The sequence below is a fragment of the Pinus tabuliformis genome, chromosome J (genome assembly GCF_031772625.1).
Source record: "Pinus tabuliformis cultivar Carrire ecotype Pingquan chromosome J, CPIR1, whole genome shotgun sequence".
Classification (NCBI taxonomy): domain Eukaryota; kingdom Viridiplantae; phylum Streptophyta; class Pinopsida; order Pinales; family Pinaceae; genus Pinus; species Pinus tabuliformis.
The window spans coordinates 1,514,454,411-1,514,474,322 of record NC_142295.1 but is presented as its reverse complement, the minus strand read 5'-3'; the positions used below and the strand labels follow the sequence as shown (position 1 = coordinate 1,514,474,322).

The 19,912-nt window shown below is 37.1% G+C and overlaps 2 pseudogenes; both read left to right on the top strand.

Moving 5' to 3' along the window:
- Nucleotides 1–1,394: 1,394 nt before the first annotated feature.
- Nucleotides 1,395–12,825, top strand: LOC149233236 (nucleobase-ascorbate transporter 6-like; annotated as a pseudogene).
- Nucleotides 12,826–18,214: 5,389 nt separating this feature from the next.
- LOC149233235 (calcium-binding protein PBP1 pseudogene) lies at nucleotides 18,215–18,813 on the top strand (annotated as a pseudogene).
- Nucleotides 18,814–19,912: the final 1,099 nt, after the last annotated feature.

The following is a 19,912-nucleotide window of genomic DNA, read 5'->3' as shown; positions in this document are numbered from 1 at the left end:
CATCACCAAAATTCGAACTCATCCTACCGAGTTAGAAAACCAAATCCAAACCGCGCTAATTCATTTATAATGTTAAAAAAAATCAAAGAAATGTTGAATGCAAAGAGTTAGAAATAATGGAGAAATGGTTATGTGGTTGTAACGCATCTTCTTAGTTTAGGAGTTGTTCCTAGAATTTAGGAGGTTGTTTACAACTACCTATTTTTTAGTGATGTATTTAATATGTAATATTCATTCATGTAAGGTAGAGTGAATGTGAGCAAGAGTCTCCTCCTTGTTTGTTGAGTGCAGTCTCCAGGTGGTGTTCTCACCTGTGAGCTGCAACTCCTTCTGATTAATTCAAAGTTTAATTATTTTTAGCTTGGTATCAGAGCTTAGGGTAGAGGTAGCCTTAACTTTGTTCTTTTGGAAATGTATCATTAGTTACACATCTGTATTGGTAGGAGTACATGTAGAGATAGTTGTGTGATCAGGTGGAGCTGCAGTAACACCTGAAGCGAAGAGGCATCAGATGACTGATCATCACTGAGCCGAAGGAAGGGTTGGAGCGGAGATTCGGAGCGGAATTTTTTTTGAGAAGATTGCAGCAATTAGCGCGTTTTTTGGAGGAACAGTCGCGCCATTGGCGCGGTTTTGGAGCTGATAAACGCGCCAGAGAAAACAACGACAAAATTGGCGCTGATCCGTGGCTGAGAAACGCGCCAAAATTCCTGCACATCAAGAATTTTCATTTTCCGCAATTAGCGCGGATTCGGCGTTGATTAGAGCGCCAGCCCTTTCTTTCTGTAAATCTGCAATCTTTGTTGCAGATCGGAGTTGCCCGGTGGAGGCACGTGAAGGTTTCTGCTTGGTAGTAGCAGATTTGATTTGCCCGTTGGTGGCGAATTAAGGATCCTTGATCAGCTCGGAGGTAGCAGATCGGATCTGCCCGGTGGTGGTGAAGTGAGGTTCCGTGATCCGCTCGGTGGTAGCAGAACGGACCTGCCCGGTGGTGGCAAATCAGAGCTCTGTGATCTGTTCAGTAGTAACATATCGGTTTTGCCCGGTGGTGGCATAGTGAAGTCCCTGATCTGTTTGGAGACAGCAGATTGGACTTGCCCGGTGGTGGCACAGAGAAGTTCCTGATCTGTTCGGTGGTAGCAGATCGGACTTGCCCGGTGGTGGCCGATTCGAGTGTTCAGTAGTGCGAAAATGAACAACAGTCTGGAATCATACCTCCACGAGTCCAGCAAGCTCGATGGAACGAATTTTTCCAACTGGAAGTTCAAAATGCAAACCTGCTGGAGAGTGCGAACGCATGGTCGATCGTCTTGGGAAATGAGCAGAGATCCGGAAATACAACCCAAGAACAGGATTGGGATAAAAGAGAAACAAAGGCAAAATTCATACTGAAGATGTCTGTCAAAGACAACATTATCCCTCATATTCGAGATTGCAAGTTGGCCGCAGATATTTGGAGCACGATCAAGGGTCTGTATGAGACACAGAACACAAATCGTGTTCTCGCACTCAAAGGAAAATTGTATGCACTAAAATTGAATGAGAATGAATCTGTTGATGGATTCACAGCCAGAATCAAGGATCTGAAAGACAAATTGGGATCCATTGGAGAAAAGGTATCAGACTCAGATCTGGTTACCCTCACACTGAACAGGATGACCGATGAATATCAGACATTCATCTCAGGGTTGTCAGCGAGGGAGAAAGCCCCCTCTTTTGATGAGCTGACAGCAATTCTGCTCCAGGAGGAGGAGCGAAAACAAAACTTGAAGACCCAGAGCAATGACCTTGCTCTGATGGCAAAGAAAAGACAGCACAGAGGAAAGCAACGCCAACACCAACATCAGCTCCAGCAACCGCAGCAGCAGCAGAAAGGGGTCAACTCCTTTCAAAGGAAACCATCTAGAGGTATGAATGATAACTTTGCTAAGAGATGTTTTTACTGTGGAAAGCCTGGTCACCAGATCAGAGAGTGTTATAAGAATCAAACAGATGAAAGGAGAGGCAAACAGAAGAAGCATCAGGGCTGTTTTGCTGAGGAAGAGGAAGACCACAGCTATGATCTTCGGCTATTTACAGTCGACTGTGCACTTTCAGCATCAAGAGGAGATGAGGACAATACATGGTATGTCGATTCAGGCGCATCCTCGTACATGACTGGTAAGAGAGAATATTTTGAGTTTCTTGAAGATTCTACATGTGGATCCAAAATTTATTTGGGTGATGATAGTGGGTATGAGATCAAAGGTTGTGGGGATATTCCTGTGAAGCTACCTAGCGGCGATATCAAACATCTCAAAAATGTTCTATATGTTCCAGGAATTAAAAAGAATTTGATCTTTGTCTCTATGATAACAGACCAGGACATGCAGGTACAATTCTTCAAGAATGGATGTGTCATTCAGGATAGCAAATTGGAGACAGTTGCAACAGGAGTACGCGTGGGGAATTTGTATAAACTGGATGCAAGGAGCATGCCACGACAGGCGATGGTTGCAGCAACATCAACAGCTGAGAATCTCTGGCATCAAAGATTTGGACATATCAATCTACAAGATCTCATCTTGCTTAAAAATAAAGGTATGGTCGATGGACTTCCTGCTTTACATAATATCAAACTGGAATGTGATGGATGTGCATTAGGGAAGATGCATAGAGATGAATTCCCTGTGCATGTCAACAGAAAACAAAGAGACATCCTAGAACTAGTGCATACAGATATCTGTGGACCTATGAAGACTAGGTCTTTAGGAGGTGCATACTACTTTCTACTGTTTATAGATGATTGCACTAGGTTCTCTTGGGTGTATTTTTTAAGCAAAAAGAGTCAAGCTTTCCAATATTTTAAAGAATTCAAATCTATGATAGAGAACCAAACAGGAAAGAAGATAAAGGTTCTCCGCTCGGATCAAGGGGGGGAATACAGATTAAATGAGTTCATGAACTTCTGCAATCAGCATGGGATTATACAACAATTTACAGTGCCACACACTCCACAGCAGAATGGAGTAGCAGAACGCAAGAACAGGACCCTTGTGGAGTGCGCGAGAAGTATGCTTCAAGGTAAGGGCATTTCCAATGGTCTTTGGGCAGAAGCCATTAATACTGCTGTTTATTTAAAGAATAGGAGTCCCACCAAATGTCTAGGCTCCAAAACCCCCTTTGAAGCATTGTTTGGACTCAAACCAGCAGTTGGTCATCTGAAAATATTTGGATCTAAAGCTTTTGCTCATGTACCGAAAGCAGATAGGAAAAAGCTAGATCCCAAAGCCTTGAAATGCATATTTGTAGGATATGGCACAGAATATAAAGCATACAAATTATATAATCCTGTGACTCACAAAGTGTTTGCAAGCAGAGATGTCATTTTTCATGAACAGATAGGAGATGGAAAGGAAGACTCTAACAGTGACAGCCACATTCCATTTCTGATAGAACTGAACAGTGATGAAGAAGAAGAAGAAATGGAGCAGGAGCAGAAAGAGGAAGAAGTAGCAGCAGATAGCTCAATAAGTGAGGATGCAAGCCCAGACAGTGGTGAAACAGGAAGAGTTGAGGTGAGTCCTTTACCGAGAAGATCAAGTAGAAAGACTAGACTACCTGCAAAATTCAGAGACTATGCTTTAATGTCCAAAATTTTAAATATTGTAGAACCCTCAAATTATGAAGAAGCAAGTAGATCAGATGAATGGAGGGCTGCAATGCATGAAGAAATGGAATCCATATATAGAAACCATACTTGGGACTTAGTTGAGTTGCCAGAAGGAAGAACCCCTATAGGTTGTAAGTGGCTGTATAAACCTAAGATAAATGCAGAGGGTACTGTAGAAAAATTCAAAGCAAGACTGGTAGCAAAGGGTTATTCACAACAGGAAGGAATTGATTTTGATGACACCTTTGCCCCTGTAGCTAAACTTAATACAATTAGAATGCTAATCTGTTTAGCAACAAAGCATAAATGGAAGCTACACCAGTTAGATGTTAAATCTGCATTTCTGAATGGAGAATTAAAAGAAGAAATATATTTAGTACAGCCTCCTGGTTTTGTGAAAAAGGGGAAGGAACATTTAGTGTGTAAACTGCATAAGGCACTTTATGGATTGAAACAAGCACCCAGGTCATGGTATGACAAAATTGATTCATTTTTTGTTCAGCATAGTTTCCATAGGAGCCTCAACGATCCAAATCTGTACACCAAGATAAATAAACAGAGGCAAATAATTTTGATTTCTTTGTATGTGGATGACATGATAATAACAGGGAATGCAAATAGTTTAATCAAAGAAATCAAGCAGCAAATGTCACAGAAATTTGAAATGAAAGATCTTGGTGATCTTCATTATTGCCTAGGACTAGAAGTGTGGAAAGATTCTGGTCAAACTTTTCTAACTCAAGGAAAGTATGCCAGAAACCTGTTGGAACGATTCAGAATGGAACAGTGTAGAATAGCAGCAACACCATTGCAACATAATCTCAAGTTAAGCAGTGACGATGGCACGAAACAGGTGGATGCCACTTTGTATAGACAGCTAGTGGGAAGTCTGATATATCTTACGACAACTAGGCCTGATTTGGCATACTCTGTTAGTGTGCTGAGCCAGTTTATGTCCAGACCACTTGACAGTGACTGGAGTACAGCAAAATGTGTGTTGAGGTACCTTAGTGGTACTTGTAATTATGGTATTTTATACATTGACATTTCTTATGTTACTTTAGCAGGTTATTCAGATTCTGATTGGGCAGGCAACCTGGATGGTCGTAGATCTATCACAGGTTATGCATTTAGCATTGGATCCGGGGTTATTTCATGGAGTAGCAAAAAGCAAAGCACTGTAGCATTATCGTCATGTGAAGCAGAGTACCAGGCGTTGTGTGCAGCTACATGTGAAGCCATTTGGTTGAGGAGATTGCTTAGTGATGCAGGCGAAGGACAAAAAGCAGCAACCAGCATCAAAACTGACAATCAAAGCACAATAAAGCTTGCATACAATCCAGTTTTCCATAAGAATACTAAACACATTGATACTCAGTTTCACTTTGTACGAGAAAAGATACAGTCTAAGGAAATTTGTGTGGATTATTGTAATACTTGTGATAATATAGCTGACATTTTTACTAAGCCTCTAGGGCGAGTAAAGTTTGAGTTATTTAGAGGGATGTTAGGTGTGCAAAATAGCCCTTTCTCCATTAAGGGGGGGAGTTAGAAATAATGGAGAATTGGTTATGTGGTTGTAACGCATCTTCTTAGTTTAGGAGTTGTTCCTAGAATTTAGGAGGTTGTTTACAACTACCTATTTTTCAGTGATGTATTTAACATGTAATATTCATTCATGTAAGGTAGAGTGAATGTGAGCGAGAGTCTCCTCCTTGTTTGTTGAGTGCAATCTCCAGGTGGTGTTCTCACCTGTGAGTTGCAACTCCTTCTGATTAATTCAAAGTTTAATTATTTTTAGCTCTTTGGTATACTGATTGCTCGTAGTTTTTTTACCATTCGAATGATGTTTGGATTCTCAATCAGTATCTAATCTGGGTGAGTTGTAATTAATACACTAATGTCCTGGAATTGCAACATGGACTGGAGAGGCATGTTTTCGAGTGCCTCTCCATTTTTGATATATGGGAAGGCCGACTACGAGACAAATGCTGAGTGCGAATTGGACAGATTACTACGCGAATATGGTTTACCTGTTAAGGGCGATCTCCAGCAAAAGCATCGCTTTGCAATGGGAGCTTTTCTCTGGCCTCAAAAGATGCAACTCTGAAATCAACAACAATTTTCTTTACATGGAATTCGTCATCATTTCATCCTTTAGCAATTGCAACCCACAGTTCCTTTCTTTTTATTTATCTGTTTTGGCCTGACTCAAATTCAAAATGATGGAGTTTTCCATGTGCCTGTAGAGCTGGGATTTCCTCTTCACATCAGTTGCAACATTGTTGGAGCTCTGATACCACAATAATGGTAGAAGTGTCCTCAGACACGTAATTTTATTAATCAGGAAAAAAAAATTACATATTGATTTTGGTAAGAGTTTACACCTAAACAACATACTCTTGCAATAAGCTATTTATAAGCTCAATGTCCTAACCACCTCTAATTGTGGATCACTTATAAAATAACAAGTGTCCACTTACAATAAAATCTATTCAAACAACTTACTAACAATTCTCCTAAATTAGAGCCTAAGATACCACACATTTGTAGAGTCATATCTTGTTACAACAATATATTAATTCTAAATATCTCAATTAAATAATTAAATATTCTAAATTATTAATTATTAATTTAATATCTTAAATTAATAATTATTTTATTCTAACTTGATAACCTATGATAATATTTATTTTGGATCATCTAACACAATTTAATAATAAAAATAAAATAAAATAAGCATAAATTTATCTTAATTAATTCTTAACCTATAAAATTTCGAAAAAATTCAAATCATTTTTCAAAAATAAAACTAAATTAAAAAAGTTCAATCCCATTCAACACATCTAAAATTAATATAAATATTTTCGACCTAAATTAACAAATATATCATAATTATCTTTTCAGAGAAAAAAGCATCATAGATTATATTAAGACAATATAAAAAACATCATAAGATACAAAAGGGTGGCATCTGACAGCCACGATCCGAGACATCTCGAGGAAAAGCAAATGTCAGAGGTCCGAAAAGGCACCATGTACAGAAAGACAAATATATCATAATTATATCATATATCATATAACAAATATATCATAATTATATATTCAAATGGAAATGAAATCCGCAACTATTTCAACTCGGGAAGAACTAAACCTATCCTACATGGACATGTTTTTGGATTTTTACGCTGTAAGGCGTTTCCCTCTGAAATCAACTCCCCCAACTACCTTTCTGTCATAATCCTGATCGTCAAATAGATTGTTAGACGATTAAATGTTTTTCGACCATTAGATGTTACTAACCGTCAAGTACACTAAATCTTGATTTGTAGTAGTCTCATTTACAATTCTTTCGGTTCGATGGCTCTGCTGGATGCAACAAATCGATTCGATGGCTCTGCTGGGTGCATACAAAGTGGTGGCCGTGGGCCGACTCCGTGATCAGAAAGGCGATATAGTGGAAATATATGATTCCACTTACAGGTCATGGCGTATTGCAGGAACCATGCCCAAGGATTTGTGAGTAGTGCGGCCACATATGGGAATGACTTTGCATTTTTATGATGGTACTTTCTTTTGTTTGATCATCAGTGGCATCAGTGGTTGGTGGTGGGTCATAATGGGTTTCAATCAGAAATGGGACTTCGATTTCTGCACCCTTGCCAAAGTTGGCCAGGAAAAAACACATGTTCCCTTACCAGCTCACCTGTGGGTCGCAGGTTCTAGTTACAGGTGGGAAGGTGAAAGATGGAGAGGGGCTTTTGCACGAGGTTATTTTATGGGATTTTCAAAAGGTGAAGGCAGACTCCTCTGTTTCTTCATCCTCATGCTGGAAATAGGTAGCCAGAATGCCTCTGTTTCTTCATCCTCATGCTGGAAAGAGGTCGCTAGAATGCCTCCATCCTTGTGTGAGGATGTTAACAGGACATTGTATAATATTCACAACAAGTATCTGCTTCAAATGCTACAACAGAAAAAACAGGTAATCCAAATATTTATGAAGATTAAAGGCCTCCAACTCAATCCTCATTGCCCAAAATGCCCTGTGTTTCAACTACTGGACTAGGCCCAAATGGGAAAACAATCAGTGGATTCTTGTACAATTATAGCAGAGATGAGGTTAGTATAGTTTGTGTGTGCCATGGCACATTCTTGTCACCTGCAAAGTTTGTGCAGCATTCAGGTCGTACAAACCTTTCACATCCTGAAAGGCACATTGTTTTCAATCCATGCCCATCTTCAAATGAAGATGCATCAACCCTACAATGAAAAGTTATCCAAATAAAATCTTGGATGTATACCTAAAAAAACGTTTCCCTGAAGGATTATCTCTATGTCACTTGCCACAGAAAAGGTTTTTGAAATTGAGTGACTAGACATCCAATTTGGAAGCACTCCTTTTCTGCTCACAGAGCAGAATTTCGCTTCTAGACCTAGCAATCCCAAGATTAGGATTCCAATCTCTCTATGGTTTGACCCCTCCTGTGTGACATGATTTCCATTTCCATTCTCTCCATGCTCTGCCCTATCTGTATAGCATGCAGTTCAATTCAATTACCTTTATGGACGAGTTTCATTTCCAATTTCTTTGTGGTTTGCTCCACTGGTATGGTATGAGTTTCAATTGCAATTTTCTATGGTTTGCTTCACCTGTATGGCATGCGTTTCAATTTGAGTTTATTTGTGGTTCGTCTCAATGTGTGACACAACTTTCAATTCAAATCTCTTTCTGGGTTGCCGCAGTTGGTCTGCTCCACCTCTACGGCTTAATTTTTAATTCCAATCACTCTATGGTTTGGTCCATCTGCATGGCACAAGTTTCAATTCAAGTCTCTTTTTAGGCTTCCCCTTCTGTATGGGATACGTTTAAATTCCAATTTCTCTTTTGTTTGCCCCATTCTTATAGCATAATTTTCAATTTGAGTTTCTCTGTGGTCAGCTTCACCTTTATGGCACGAGTTTCGATTCCAATCCCACTGTAGTTTAGTGTTTTCTCCACCTCTATGGAATTAGTTTTAATTTGGGTCTCTTTATGATCTACCCGACCCATATGGTATGAGTTTCCATTCCAATCTCACTATGGGTTGTCCTACTTGTATAGCACATGTTTATCAAAATTATCTCTTTACTGCGTACCCATTCTACTCTTATTTTAGTAGATGGGCTCCCTGAAATCTATGCAACCTCTTGCAAACACTCAATTTTATGATAGAAGTATTCATACATATGATAACAAAAGTAGAAGTCGATCAAATTTAAGTAGATCCAATCTTGGTTCAAGAAGTCGAAACACTGCAAATCATCCTGGGATTCAATGGTCTGTGGGCTGTTGTTTTAAGGTTGGTTTGATCTCTATGCATTTTCTCAAGTAATTTCATTCAAATTTTCTACAATGTACTAAGGATTTACAGTCTGTAGATCCTGATTTTGTTGTCTTGATGGCATGGTGCGTGTCAGGTATCTGAGTCCTCTTTCAGCAGTTCCGCTAGTAACTCTTGTTGCTCTTGGGCCCTATGAACTTGGGTTCCCGGGGGTAAGTGGACATTGAGCACCATTTCTATTATGTTCACTTGGCCTAAACAAATTCTATTTCAGAAGCTGATCTCTATTGCACTCACTCGGTATTAAACAAATTTTCTATTTGCTTGAATAGAATTCATATGCATCAAGTTTCAATGAATTCCATAATTGCATTTGAGTTATATGGGTATAGAATTCCTAAGCTTGAGTGCCCTAGTCCAGCATTTTTGTTAGTTAATATGGAAAGCTGCAGGGTACTCAAAATTACAGTATAATACAACTAGTTTGGAACAAAAGGACCTGCTCAAGTATGCTAGCTAACTTGACTAGCACCCATATTGCTTGGATAATTACGGGCTTGATGACGATTTCTATTAAACAAGGTCCATCTGTTGGACTTTCATTTATCTTGAAGCAATAGATATTTTGATTTGATATCTGCAGACTCTTCTTTTGAATGGAGGCAGTGTGTGCTTTTCTGCATCGTAGGTGATTTCTAGACAGATAGTTTGGTTGGAACTTAACACCTGCTTTTACACAGATACTCAGGATGAAATATATTACATAAACTAGATGAAACAGAAAATGTTTTTGGGAAATGTATTATGAACAAAAAATGTTTCAGAAATGTTTGACTTAGATTAGTCCTGATTTACTCCTAATTATATCGTCTAATATATATTTAAGGTTTAAACTTTTAACACAATAGCATATTATGTACGATCTTTATTAATATTAATCACATTAGTAATAAGCAGTGTTCGGAGTTGGACTGTTTCACAAGTGGATAATGGTAAGTTATGAAAAGAATTATTTCTAGTTTGTTTTGAAACTTCTCTTGTGAAAATTTAAGCTATAATGACTAAATGACATAGCTACTGAATCTTTTTGAATCCAGTGGATTCAATTTTACTTGCGCTGATACACTTTCTAGCTTGAGTAGCTAGCATAGATGAAGTCCTTTCATTTGGTTCAAATGTATTTCAGAAATATTTGCATGCAGTAAAAGTATTAGTGACTAGCATAAGAATGACCTGACTCAAGTGTTGTCAATTTAATGAACTTTAACTCACTAAAATTGACCTGATATGTCTTCAACCAAATCATGTCAGTTTATTCAGCTATTAGTTAATAGCCCAACTCTTAGTTTTTATTTTAACTTTCAACCAGTTAAACTTGCATTTACAATAATAAGTTTTGGGTCCTATCGAAACCAGTTTTGCAATTTTCAATAGATTGATAGGTTTTTCGCGTCAAACTTGGAATTTCTTCTGTTCACCAAACACCCATACGTTTGGATATCCATATTACCTGCCTTCAAATTTATGTTTGGATGTATATTTTGTAATATCTATTCTATTTGAATTTCTGTTTTGTTTGAAAATATATCGTCTCTTTTTTGAAAAAAAGTCAAATGAAGTGTTGTACTCTGATGTTATTTACAGGTGGGGAAATGTGTTGAAATAGGGCTTCCACAACTTATTGCACTGGTATTCTTTTCACAGGTAAGGAATTAACCAATTACCATTATGTGTAAACTTCTTGAGTGTATCTCTCTAGATATATATCATATATCCTGTTCCTAGTCTTTCCATGCTTTTTTAAATCTGTTGTATTAAATGATTTGTAATTGGAAATATTGTGGCACTAATTTGTTGCAGGATGAAACTAACTGATTAAACTCTTTTGTCCTCCCTTTCAGTATGGTAGACATATCAAGACTCATAAGAAGCCTTTATTTGAGCATTTTGCCATCATAATTGCAGTTGCTATTGTGTGGGCATATGCCCATATTCTCACTGTAGGTGGAGCATACAAGCATACCCCTCGAAGGACCCAAGCCCATTGCCGAACAGACCATTCTAGACTAGTTAGTGGTGCCAAATGGTATGCATTCTTACAAGAAGCATGCATACTAATTGTCATGTCACTTCATACAGTACGTTCTCATGCAAAGCCTCAACATGGTCTTTATTATTCTGCATGATAAGTGTTCCATATCCATTTCAATGGGGAGGACCTGTTTTTGATGGAGGACAGTCTTTTGCAATGATGGTTGCAGCATTTGTGTCTCTTGTTGAGGTCTGCCTGCTTGCCATATATCAGATATACTTTCTTCTCTTTTATTTTCTTTATCCCGTTGACATTTCTAATAGTTATCTATGGGTTTCTATTTAAAAACAAAATTGGGTATTGATTACTATATTTTTTTTCTTTCATAAATTTGCAGTCTACTGGTGCATTCTATGTTGTTTCAAGGTTTGCAAGTGCCACACCTCCCCCTCAATCTATCATCAGCCGTGGTATAGGCTGGCAGGTAAGGAAATGGATTCGTTGCTTTCACCCTTATGGCTTCAGGTAATTGGAAGATTGTATCATTATCGTTGATGGAATGTAATGGTCCTCTCTACAGGGAATTGGAATTTTATTGGATGGGATGTTTGGAACTGGAAATGGGTCCACAGTATCAGTGTAAGAACTAGGCAACTTGACCCATTTCTGGCAACTTTAGCTGCAACTTGACCCATTTCTGGCAATACTAGCTCTGAAATTTGTCTTATCTTGGGAATTTGCAGTGAGAATGCTGGTCTTTTGGGGTTGACATGAGTTGGGAGTTGCAGGGTGCTCCAGATATCAGTAGGATTTATGATATTCTTCTCTGTTCTTGGTGATAATCAACTCAAGTTGGGATATTGTTCTCATTTTGGGGTTTATTCCCTAGTCTAGGATTTTGCATTGCTAATTTCATGTTAATGTGTTCCAGGCAAATTTGGAGCAATCTTTGCTTCTATTCCAGCACCCATTGTCGCTGTCGTGTACTGTCTCCTCTTTGGTTATGTTGGTATGTATACGGTGTACACAAATCCTATGTGCTGAGCTGCAAAGTCAGTCAACTAGTAGTATCTTAGCTGTTGCCATAATGTATAATGGATGTATGCATAAAACCTTAAGGTTAACTCATATTGGCAGACACTTAGTTTGTACAATGCAATTTCAACATATTAGGGTAAAACAACAATTCATTGGGTACCTATATTGGCAGACAGTTTGTACGATGCAGCTTTAAAATTGTAGGGTAGAACAACAATTCTTTGGGTTTTGCCTCATGTCTGAAATTTTTTGTATTCTTGATGAGCAGCTGGTGGGGGTCTCAGTTTCCTTCAATTTTGCAATCTAAATAGTTTCAGGACGAAGTTCATCTTGGGCTTCTCTCTGTTTTTGGGATTATCAGTACCACAGTACTTCAATGAATTTACAGTTTCTTCTGGTCATGGTCCAGTCCACACTCATGGACGATGGGTAGGGTTCTTACAACTTCTTTCAGGGACTAAATTGAAATTTTTTGGCTAGCAGTTCATTGTGGCAACATTCCCTTCATTCTTCAAATTTCAATGTTTTTAACTTTAAACATTTTTGAATGGCTCTTTTAACAGTTCAATGACATTATCAATGTGAGTTTCTCGTCATCACCTTTAGTTTCTGGCAGCGTAGCATTGTTTTTGGATAACACTCTACATATGGGGGAGAGTTCAACAAGGAAAGACAGAGGCCATCATTGGTGGGATAAGTTTCGTTCATTCAAAACTGATCCTAGAAGTGAAGAGTTTTATGCTCTCCCTTTCAACCTGACCAGGTTTCTCCCATCTGTCTAAGGATGAAACTCTATTTTAGAGGTGGGGTCTCTGTTTTATCAATAGCCTTGGTGCATTTGGAGAATAATTAGAGTGTCTTCAATTCAGAAAGAGACAACTTCACAGTGTGAAATATAAGATGTGTATATTTTATATCTATCACTTTGATAGGGAATTGCTTTCATGAATTATCTTAAATGGATGCCTCTGTGCCCTGGTCAATCATTTTCAGAGCACTTGAAGATCACCGCTCTTGGCAAGCAGCAAAAGGAGAATAATGAAAAGAAAAGTACATTTCAGACTCTCAGAGTGGTCAATATGCTATCTTGACTCCAATTCAAAAGAGGCATGTTGTGCATAGAGTAGTTTATTTTTGTAAGTACTTTTGAAGATGCAACAGAAGTTTTTGTTGTTGGTGCTTCAAATTGAGCCAATGAGCATTTATCTGGAACTCGAGAGTCATATAGAGTCATTTTATAGTAATGATATCTTAAGCTCCCTTGCAAAGGAATTAGTAGGAACTAGCAGTACAATTGCCTTTTGATATTCTCCACGCATAATGCGAGAATTATTAGTTATTCATAGCACATGTTTAAAATATAATTTTTTTGGTAAACGTTGTTTTCCTTTGAAATAAAGGCTTCAACTCTTGTTGACAGGGCACTTTAGGCTTACCATTAACTTTAGCTTAATGATTTTCTTCCAAAATGACTGCATGGAAATTATTGCAGCAAAAATGAAATGACATTGGAAAAGTAACGAAAAATATAGTACGGCTTTTCAAATGGCATTCCATGCAATGTATCACAGATTTCTTTTGGGCATTGTCATCTATTCTTTTGTACTTTTTATTATGTTCTACATATGGGGGATTTTTTTCTTATGCATTTTATGCATCATGATTAGATATGCTTACTATTGTTAGCTTCATCCTAGGTATATACTTTTCAGTTTTTCATGACAGAATCATTTGTAGTTCTCCTGGGGGTAGGTAGCATTCACACATGTTGCCACCAATATAACAGGGGCTGCTAGAGTTGCAAGATCATCCCCATGTTGTAAACTTTATCTGATAACATAACAACAAAGGGAAATTCTGAACATCCATTGCATCTACCTTGTTTTTTAAGAAAGTTCTGAGCATTCTTGGATTGAATGTTTGCTTTGGAGATTGTACATGTTGGTGGAAGAGAGTAAAAGGAAGGTCATCTTCTCTCTGTATTGTTATCTCTAGGCCATCACATGTAGAATATTTCTACACCTTTCTAACCAAGTATAAGTTATGTAGTAGTATTAGAACCTGAAAATGTTAGATCCTTGTGTACCTTCAATTGATGCAATGATGCTTCAGCCATATTGGTCGATTCCAAAAAAAAAGGGTTCAATAGTTAGTATATCATCTGAATAGATACCCTCCACATGTGGGTGCCTTGAACCAATAACATGGAGATGTGTGCAAGGGAACCTAATAACATGGAGATGTGTGCAAGGGAACCTATTCAAATGGAGATACATCAATAGGTGGAGCACTCCAATGAAACAAATTCCATAATAAGTTGACTGGTTTACTTCTTAAGGAAGATGCTTGTTCTTTTAAATATAGGCTGGAAAAGGTTAGTCCCTTGGTTTACTTGTTTGCTCAATTGCCTTCTTAAGGAAGATGCTTGTTCTTTTAAATATAGGTTGGAAAAGGTCAGTCCCTTGGTTTACTTGTTTGCTCAATTGCTGGGGGAATGTACCATTTGGAGGAAGATGCAAGTATTTGGAATGGCCTACGAAGGTTGGAGTACCCACTTTGGGGCCCCACACATATTTGAAAGTGTTTCTTGCAGAAGTATTTACCCTTGAAGTGCCTTTGGAAGATGGATGTTAAGCATTGAAGCCCTTTGTTTCCAATGTTTATGGAGGTATTCCTCTCTTTGGGGGCTATTTGGTGTAGAGTATTGTACATGTGGCATAAAAAAAACTCAATTTTTATATACAAATCTGTGGAATAAGTTCTCCCTCTGGCAACTGTTTTTTTAACCCATTACAGCCCTAGAGTCAGTCCTCCAACAACAATGCATCTTTCCACTTCAAAAATACTATTATTTTTTATTGCAACTACACATATAACATAAAACTTAAAAGGTAATTGGAACAAACCTAATAGTATATAATATATATTGTCAAACAAAACATACCATAAACCTCAAACTTCGGTATATAGGAACAAAGCAACCCTACCAATAATTAATCTTCTACAAGACTTGGACATATATAAATTTTTTATCCATTATTATTTGCTTGATTTTGAAAACCAAAGTAATCTTTTTTATCAAAATTCTACGAGGCTTATTTGTTATTCAGGTAGCTGATCTATTTCATTATGTACTCTACAATGCTTGATGACAAACTATGAAAGGTTCGTAACTTTGCTATCACGAATGTGTTTTTTTTTTTCCTTTTTCTTGATTTTGTCAACGATTCGGAATTACGGGGGTGTTGATTATAGTTTTAGTTGTAGCCTTTCAACTTTTTGGGCTTATTTTCTTATATCAAACATTTGCGCAGGGTTTCAACGAAATAACATTTCATTGAGTATGTATTTACAAATAAGTGATTTTGGGATCAAATCCCATAAAGTAATTTTATATTTGCTCTTCAAATTCTTTCAAGTTTTTGAAAGTAAAACCAATGAATTATTAATATAATTTTACCATAATAAAAAACAATTAGAAAGACTTTAACCAGCTCAAATTGCTCATCTCTATCTCTTCTAGAAAACTTCCCATATAAAAATATTGGGAGTATCCAAAAAGAAAACTTTTAATTAAGTAGGAATTTATACAAAAATTATTATTTTAATCAAATTAAAACTTTTCCAATTCAACAATTCCGATTTAATAATCTTATCGGCCTCCCTTTGTACCTTTTGGGACAATTGCTAGTATATACACCAACCATGTACTAGATTGATAGCTTGATTTTAAAGTGTACAGGGCAATTGTAACAAAATGACATGAGAGCCTTTCAAAAAACACATAGTAAATAAATATACATAATAACCACATAGTAAATAGATATACATAATAGACGAATATATCTTTTATTTAATGATTATATTTTCGAACAACGGCACTCAAAACCACATAGTAAATAAATATACATAATAGAGGAATATATGTTTTTCTTATGACTATTATGTATTTTGAGTATTGATTGGTCTATATTAGTCAATTTTAATGGACTACCCTTCCTAGAAGTCACCATACATAAGTGTATAAAGACTTCTTAAGAAAAGGAACACATCATTATTGCTCCAAAATTCTTTGTAGAGCCAACTTTTCATTTTCGTCATCAATTGAGAGTACCTATTTCTTGAGTCTCTGGTGTCTTCTATAGACATAGTCTTCACCTCCATTTTATTGGATTCCCTAAGTTCTCTTAAATCTTCCATTATTAGGGAACTACAACCATAGATTTTTATTATTTGAAGTGTTTTCAAATTGAAATAACTCTTTGGAAATACCTTCAACGCTGATCATTCTACTATGATGAACGTTTCAAGTACTGGCATTGCTCCTTACTTTACGATTGGAAACTCTTCTAATTCATGTAACCCAACAATTGAAAATATCTTCAATAAAGAAAATGCCTCCTTGTCACTGAATTCCTGAGGAAACCTCTTTAATCTAGAGCATTCAATTATTTCCAATCGCTGCAGATTGTTGAGCTTATGCAGATGTGAAAGTTCTTCCAACATATTACACTTGTATAATATAAGACTAGTCATATTATGAAAAGCACAAAAACTATTTTCCATTCTAACCAAGTCAGGACACTCCATTTACAGTTTTCTCATATACAGTTTTCTCAGCTTTGACATATTATTCATGTCACTCAGCTGAGATCTCACCTTTGTGAGCTCTAACACGAGGGTGTTCATTTCAATCATATTCCCTAATGTGCCTTCCCTAATAACGCCCCCATTGTTTGTTAAATGGAGCCTGGTGAGTTGCTTTAAGTTGGCCAGATGTTAATGCTGGCCACTTTTTTCCATTTCTTGGGCTCACCTTTTTCCCATAGATTGGTGCATCCATACATTGTCAAACCCTGCAAAGAGGTGAGCCTTGAGATGCTGCAAGGTAGATACTGCAAATGACCACATTTATCCATGGCTAGATGCCTTAAAGATTTCAAATAATGAAGGGCAGACGGTAATTCCGTGATTCTAGAGCGGCTTAGATCAAGGATCTCCAGGTTTCCAAGATTTGTAAGAGATGTAGGTAGAAAGTTGATGGGCATCCCTGATAAAAAGAGGCATCTTAGTTGTTTCAAACACCCCACACTCTCCGGTAATGACTACACTGACGTCCCACTCAAATCCAGAACCTTAAGAGAGACCATTCTCCCAATAACCCTTTTGGAATTTTTGTTAGACATTTGTTACCATCTATTAACAATGAACATAGTTTCGGAACTCTCGTTGACTCAGGGACCGAACACAGTTCGTTATTACTAAACAAAATCTAACTGCATCTGGAACATTCATTTTCATTCAACGTGCTCAAATCCTGACCCACATGGCAAAAGAAAGTTTCTTCGGCCTCGGCAACACGGATTCCCAAATCGCGCAGGAAGTTGTGTATCCTGAAGAAGACTGCACCCGTCAATGCTTCTCACAACGGGTTCAATCAAACAATGATCTGCCAAAAGGTTGAGATAAACCCCTCCCACTGCAAATGGGTTGTAGCTAAGTTGATTGCGATATTTTCGTGCCAGCGGCCCTTCTCCCACCCACAGTGAAATCACATGGTTGGCATGAATAATTTGGTCTTCTGTGAATGTTGCAGCCATGTATAGAAAGCATAATTGCAAATGAATATCACATTTAACTCATGGAATATAGATGTAAGTGTCCAATCTATGCTTTATCGTCCACTTTTGCATGCAATTTTCTTTATTGATTCTTATTTTCAATGACCATTTACATTTATGCCTTAGGGCGTTTCTTTTGTAACATCGGCTGCAAATACTAATTTAATCCCCAATTAGTTTTAATTACATAATGGTATTTGTGAATTTCCAATAGAATAAAGCAAATGGAAGTTTTGATTTAATGAAATATAAAAAGCTCATTCTGTTTAATTTGTGTTTTTTCAATAAATTTAGAGAATTAACCACGCCAAGATATTTTTAATTAAAATACCAAGTTTAAATCGTCTTCCTCTTCTCGTGGGTTTCAAGTTCTGGACGCATCTGAGTTGACTTTACAAATTCAGGGAACGTGGCTGTGTAGGAACTTGGGAAGTGCATCTCACCGTCTCTCATTCCATTCCGGGAAGCTTCCGTGCCTTCCCTCTGCACCTTCTGGGAATATCACCTCAATCTCTTCCTTTATCTTTCGACTTCATCGCTGAATATATATCGACACCTTCATTCCTTTCGCTGCATCCTTTCTTCTTCATCGGAGGTACTGAAATTTGCCATGGCCGAGAAAACAGGGTTGCATGCCCAAATGCCAAAGGGAATTAAGGAGCAACCCACTGCCGGGTTTCAGTTTGAGGACTATCTGCCCATGATGGCGGAGAAATTGGGGGAGGAGGGGTTCATGGAGGAGCTCTGCAATGGCTTCCGTCTCCTGGCAGATCCAGAGAAAGGTGTTATCACCTTCAATAGTCTCAAGAGGAACGCCGCGCTCCTGGGAATGGGAATGGGAATCGATTATATAAATGATGAGGAGCTTCAGGCGATGATCGAAGAAGGTGACTTGGACGGCGACGGAGCCCTCGACGAAAGGGAATTCTGTATTGTAATGGTCAGGTTGAGCCCCTCGTTCCTGGCGGGGGAGGCCCGCAAGGCGGCCATGGATGATGCCACCCATGATTTACAGAAGACTGTACAAGAGAAAACAGACGGCTTGGAAAAATGATAGCTTAGCTCTCCTGCACATATAGATTATGTATGAATTCCAAGAGACTTCCCTTTATAGAAATACAAAAAGGTACAGACTCTTTTATTTTGAAATATGTTAATTCCTGTATCTGCTTAAAATGAAGAGTTGTAGTTTTTGGCCTCGCTGATGGTTGATATGAACCAGATGATTGGGCGTTTATTGCAGAAAGCGTTAGGTTCCAAACTAATATTTGGAATTATTTTGTACTTTTTAATGATATATTTGTTGAATTTGGTAATGATTTAATTGATTATAATTATATAAAAAATTAACAAATAAGATAATTAATAGTGTTTCCCATCAAATATCTTTGAAATTTGCTTTTGTGATTCGATTTATTAACTTTTAATTTTTACATTATAATATTTGTTGATTTTTTTTAGTGTGTTAGTTTGTTAAGTTGCATTGAGTTTTAATATATTTAAAAAAAGTATATTTGCTTCATTAGTTCTTACCCACCAATTTCTTAGGGATTTGAGATTATTCCAATTCCAATATGTCTATATTCTAATTAGATGGGGAAATTAATATACAAGCAAATTTTATTTAGAAAAATGGTTCATTTTACAATAAGATGTGTAATTCCTTTAAGTTAAATTAGACATGGCTTCCGCCCACCAATTTCTTGGGGATTTGAGATTATTCCAATTCTAATAAGTTCATAGATGGGGAAATTAATATATAAGCAAATTTTATAAGTGGCTCCCGCCCACCAATTTCTTGGGGATTTGTGATTATTCCAATTCTAATAAGTTCATATTATAATTAGATGGGGAAATTAATGCATAAGCAAATTTTATTTAACAAAATGACCCATTTTACAATAAGATGTGTAATTCTTTTTTCTTTTTTTTGTCAAGTTAAAGTTGACCCATAATCTTTTTATACTTTTTAATGTGGTCGTACTAGTTATGATATTGTTGATACATTATTGTTTAGTTATGATATTGTTGATAGATTATTGCTTATTTATAGATTTTTGATCCTATCCTTATATGTTTCATGTTTTATATATGTTTCAATAAGCATTTATTGTGCCGAGAAGCACTCTACAACCCAGTATAGAGTAGATGTGTAAGTGTAATGTATGTAAACAATTTGGCTTAATTAAAAAAAAAGGGTTAAAAATGGTCGAGGGATGAGTGCTCAATTAATAACAAAAAGTTAAAG